This window comes from Halyomorpha halys, unplaced genomic scaffold (genome assembly GCF_000696795.3).
Source record: "Halyomorpha halys isolate HHAL.00 unplaced genomic scaffold, Hhal_1.1 Scaffold269.1, whole genome shotgun sequence".
Lineage (NCBI taxonomy): Eukaryota > Metazoa > Arthropoda > Insecta > Hemiptera > Pentatomidae > Halyomorpha > Halyomorpha halys.
In genome coordinates this window covers 898,476-904,475 of record NW_027112099.1, presented here as the reverse complement: position 1 = coordinate 904,475, position 6,000 = coordinate 898,476, and the positions used below count along the sequence as shown (strand labels likewise).

Genomic DNA, 6,000 nt, shown 5'->3' with positions numbered 1-6,000 from the left:
ATAGACATATTTTTCAAAAATCCAACATTTTATACGAACAACTAGAAATTAACATTTTGTGAGTTTGATTTGTCAAATATCATAAAAACTACTACTCCTACGAAGATAAGTGTCAAACTAATATATGGGATATTATTTAAATATATTTGATCTAGTGAAACTAATCCTTCTATTTTAATAGTTTCTTTTTCATTCGTTAGTGATAGTATCATTCATTCGTCGGCAAATAGTAGTAGTGATGCAAATAATGTAATTAGATTATTTCTTCATGTAAAACTAATACAAATGATAACCTGGACAAAATATAATTATGTAGAAAAAATTAACGAAAAACATAAGGAAAAGGAGAACTAGACAAACAAAATGTTAAAACTCTTAGAAGAACTGTAGTAAATTCGAAAATTAAGAATACCGTCAAATGTCACTGTTATGACCCAACAAAAATCAAATCTAAATTTCAAAAATCGTAGAAAGTGGGACACTATACATATGAGGTATATATGTTACACAGACACACACACACACATATTAGAAGAAACCCAAATGCTGCAATTACAGGCTGTAACAGATTTTTTAAATAGCACCCCAAGGTCCACTACCAGAAGAGTAGTGAATGAAATTATGATTCATTCCCATTCATTAATATATCATCGTTAATAAAAAATATCATTCAAAAATTTACTTAATAATTAAATTGTATATAGCGATTTACAAATTTGTTAATATTTACAGGCACAAAAGAGAGATAAAACTTATCTTAAAAAATAATTATGATTTTTAAACATATTCACATTGTAAAATTTGCTAGATTCGTATTGTATATTATAGAACATGCATTGCATTATTTGAAACGGTATAGATTATATATGGTAAATACAAATGGTATGTAAAAATAAGACAACAAACATTGATTCATAGTCAATTCATCTTATCTTACTCCCTGTGACTGCCTGAATTATCTCGTGTAATCCAACGAGAAAGAAATTACATGCTTATCTTGTATTTAAACTACATATTTTATCGATATAAATATTTTGAACATTACATTTTTGTTTAACAGAAACTGATATTATAATTAAAATATCTTCAGAGGCAAGAATTAAAATAGAAAGAATATTCAAAACGATCAAATATGAATAGAAAAAGTAAAAGAAAATTTGAATACCATGTTATATTAGAAAACAATTGGAAAAATAAGTGTATTGTTGCTGAAATATACACAATTTTGGTACTACTAAAGGACGGGAGAATAAAAAATAAAATAAATTAATTTAATTTTTATTATAGGAATGATCAGAGCCGAAGCTGATAAGCCTCATCAAAGAAGGCTGTCTGATAAGGATGGATATGGTTCAAAGAGTTATCCACTGATAAAAGGTTTAATTACAAATTGTTCTCATTTTATGTCTCAAAAGTGACATAAAAGTAATTTTACAGGCATATTCAAACTGATAACATTTGACATTGGTAGCTTTTAAATGCAATAAAACTAATAATTACATGATTCAATTTTATATTTTTCCAAAAAATTATAGATCTTATATCAATAAGTAAATGATGGTCCAAGTGGTGGCATATATAGGATTCGTCAAAAATGTCTGTTCTTAGTAAAATTAGTTAATTAAGATAAATTTTATTATAAATAGGTAATTAAATATAAATTATGAAAATAAATAATTTAAAAAAATTCATGAAAATATTATCACCTGAATAAATGAGATCCGATAAAGTGAGGAAATGACACATGACACACAGTCCAAGTCGCACTACTGACGCTACCACTACTGTCAGCCAACTGACTGCCTATCAGGTAGTGGGGGCAGCGCTCTCTCCCGAGCGTTTACTCACACACTATTAGTCACTATTGTAAGTGAGTGTATTAGTACAAGAGCCCAAGAAGAGAAAAAAGTTAGTTATCTCACCCCAATTTTTGATAACTTTAATGAAAACTATGTATAATTACTAGTCTAATCTGATGAGTCTACCAAGTATAGTTAAGGGGAATAAAAAATGGCGGCTGTTTCAAAACCTTAAAAAAACATTAATTTTTCACTCGAAGCTCTATATCGTAAAAAGTAGGAACAACACAAAAAAAACCTAAGAATACGTCATTTAAAGAAGAGTAAATTTGCTAAAATATGAGCTCTAATAGAGTTATTTACGTAAAATAGTTTTTGAGATATAGCTTTTTAAAATGCAACATTTCATAAAAATGTTGTATGGGACATACTAAAAGATAAGTAGTTAGTGAATTTATTTTGAAAAATTTATATCTCAAAAACCATTTGACGAACAGATGTCTATCAGCATTCAAATTAAAGCTAGTTTAATGAGCTAGAAAGTAGTTTATGATGTTTATCTTCGTAGGAGTAATAGTTTACATGAAATTTTCTAAAATAAATTGATTTACAGTTGTTCGGACAAATTTTCATTTGCCAAATTTATATTCATATATTTCATATCATAAAAACTACTACTCCTACGAAGATAAGTGTCAAACTACTTTATAGTAACTTAAATTTCTTTTATTTTGAGTGTTGGCAGACATATGTGCGTCTTATGGATCTATAGACATATTTTTCAAAAATCCAACATTTTATACGAACAACTAGAAATTAACATTTTGTGAGTTTGATTTGTCAAATATCATAAAAACTACTACCCCTACAAAGATAAACATAATTGACTATTTTGTAGTAAATTTAACTAGCTTTAATTCGAGCGCTGGCATACATCTGTACGTCCAATGGTTTCTGAAATGAAGTTTTTCATAAATCATACTTATTGTCCGAACAACTATAAATCAATTTATTTTAGCAAGTACTACAAAGGTAAAGTTCATAAACTTCTTTATAGTCCATTAAACGAGCTTTAATTTGAGTGCTAATAGACATCTGTACCTCTCATAGTTCCTGAGATATAGAATTCTCAAAATAAATTAACTAACTACTAATCTTTAAGAAGATAGTAGATTTTTAAGAAATTTTGCTTTTTAAAAAGCTATATCTCGAAAACTGTTGGACGTAAATAGCTCTTTTAGAGATAATATTTCAGCAAATTTACTTTTCTTTAAATAATGTTCTCTTAGATTTTCTAGTGTTGTTGGTAGTTTTTAAGATATAGAGCTCCGAATGAAAAATTAGTGTTGTTTTAAGGTTTTTAAACAGCCACCATTTTTTATTCCCCCTACCTATACTTAGTAGACTCATAAATTTTGACTAGTAATTATACCTAGTTTTCATTAAAGTAATCACAAATTGGGGTGAGATAACTGCCTTTTTTTCTTCCCGGCTCTTGTACTATATGTATGCATGTATATAATGAAAGATAAATATTGTATGCATTCAATTATTCAAAATTTTAAATTAAAATCATAAGTATTGCAGATAAAATAGTTGTTTATTTATTCGGTTTGTCGTTCTGCAGTTCTCTATCTGACTAGTGCAAAAGGAGGGATTATCCTTACAGTTTGTCAACCCAGTCATGCCAGAGTAAGAAAGATTTGAAGGTGAGAACTGTTTTTAATTTTTCTTTCGAATTGTGTGGAAGATGTTAATCACCGTTTGTTTATTTTGATAGATTGTCAAAAGTCCACATGTGTCTTTGGTCACTTTTCCTTCAGGTCTTAGCCCTGATGAAGCCCTGCAAAGTGAGGCGAAACGTCTCTTACTAATCAATAGTATCAGCTATTGCACCTTAACTGACCGCCATCCGGACCATCTATTAAAATTATGGCTAGTATATATTTTTTACTGTGATTTCTTAATATGGTTTACATAGATTTTTAATATTATTTTATCCTAATCGTATATTCCAGTTGTGGGGTGAATTTGTGTATTATGAATCGGTAAAAACTGTTTTCCTTTACTAAACTCTTACAATACAAAAATACAAACATTAGTGCCCTTCTTGATGCCTTTTCAAATACAATAATTTCCCAAAAATCAACAAATAGATTAGGCCGTCTGACAGCAGCCTTCTCTCAATCAAACATTTATACAATAAATGTGTAAAAGTGGGCAAATTATTAATATTATTTAATTTTTAAAAGTTAGCACCTTATTACGTAATATACTAATTAAATATTACTAAACAATTAACATTGATTAATGAAAATAATAAATAACCTGAATAAATAGACGATATAAAAAAGTTATAATTAAGTGTAAACATAAGCAATGCTACATAACAAGTAAAAATTAAAAAAAAAAAAGCTATTCTAAAAAAAATCATGACATTATTTAAGAAATAATAACAATGAAATAAACATTACTTTATTTATTATAATTATGGATTTTTTGGTTTCGTTTTCATTTCATTTTGTCTTCTTATAGTAAAAGTATACAAATTTATCACTACTAATTATTACCTTTGAATTGGGCATTCAAATAAAGGATTGTTAAATATACCTATAAGTAATAAAAAAGAAACGAAGGTAAGTTTATTGGAATTATTATTAGTCCAAGTTTATTTATTGGAAGAAGTAGATGAGGGAAGATAGTCCGAGTGGTGGTCAATAAAGGTATTAAAATAGTAAAAGAAAACTATTTATTGTTAACCAACGTTCTGCCCCACCTTGCCAGGGCCAAGTGGAAAACAACATATAAATATTGTAAGAATTGACAAGACATTAAAATAAAATTACAGAAAAAATGCGAAAATATGTAAAATAAATTTTTGTTTATAAAATATATAAAAGAAATAATAATAATAATTTAAGAAAGAATAATGTTTCTGGTCCTCCCTTATGTATTCTTTCTTAAATTATTAGTATTTTTTTATTTATATATTTTATAAGCAAAACAAATATTTTTTTTTTACATGTTTGCATATTTTCTCTGAAATCTTATTTTAATGTTTTGTCAATTCTTACAATGTTATATTGTTTTTTATTTAGCCCTTCAAAGTGGGACGAAACATTGGTTAACAATAAATAGTTTTCTTTTACCATTTTGATACCTTTATTGACCGTCACACGGACTAACTTTCTACAGTTACTTAAATAAAGATAAGTTTATTTAATTATGAAGCTTAATACTATTTTTAAGAGTAAGCATTATAAATTATATGTTAAAAAAGTGTATAGCTAATGTAAAATAAATAAATATGTGATAACTGATTTCCACCTCTAGTCTGAATGACATAATGGTGTATTCGGGTATATTGCTAAAATGACAACAATCTGAAAGTCAGTTTTCTTATAGTACATGCTGTATTAGAAAATCTAATTGAATTTTATAAATAATTTATATTAAATGAGGACAAAATTCAGATATCCTGATTCTAGTTACATTTAATGAGGACAGATAATCTGAAGCAAGTTCCCAGACAATCTATTCTGCGACACACGTAGGCTGGCCTCCTGCCCACGGTGTATCCTGTTCAGGCAGGTTCGGGAAAACCCTTTCCTTGAAGATTTTCATCGTATTGAGAAACATTAAGGCATAAAGGAATCAAAATATTAGAAGAAATTAGTTATTGTTAATTATCAAATTTTGCAGTCCTTCATTAGGGCTGAATAAAAACAAGGTACAAACATTGTCAGAATTTAAATTAAATATATATAGAAAATGCGAAAATAATTTAAGGAAGTATACATATAGGTGAACTCCTAACAGACTGTATTTATCAGTCACTAGTTTCCAGCTCACCTTTATGTATACTTCGTTAAATTATTATTATTATTTCTTTTATATATTGTATAGAGACAATTTTTTTTTACATATTTTTGAATTTTTTCGGTATATTTATTTTAATGTTCTGTCAATTCTTACAATAAGTATATTAATAATAAGTATAAGTATGTTAATAATAAGTAGTGTTCTTCTACTATTTTTGATACCTTTATAGATGCCACCCGGACTATCTTCCTACGATAAAAAGTCTATAAAAGTTCTCGATATATTTGAACTGAAAAAAAAAACTTGAATTATTTGTTTTTCTATTTAGAATCTCTATATCTCTTTTTAACTGATCAAAATACTTGGATTAGCTCCAAAT

General features: G+C 27.2%; 1 protein-coding gene across 4 annotated transcripts in view; it reads right to left on the bottom strand.

The window, feature by feature from the left end:
• rols (rolling pebbles) overlaps window positions 1-6,000 on the bottom strand; it is a 418,725-nt gene that overhangs the window by 281,505 nt on the left and 131,220 nt on the right. Inside the window, exon 1 of one of the 4 annotated variants that reach the window (XM_067050118.1) lies at window positions 1,707-1,794. The exons of the other annotated variants lie outside the window; for them this stretch is intronic. The gene's annotated coding sequence lies outside the window, so the exon portion shown is untranslated. Of the gene's footprint in view, window positions 1-1,706; window positions 1,795-6,000 lie in introns of those variants that run through there. 4 annotated transcript variants of the gene reach the window in all.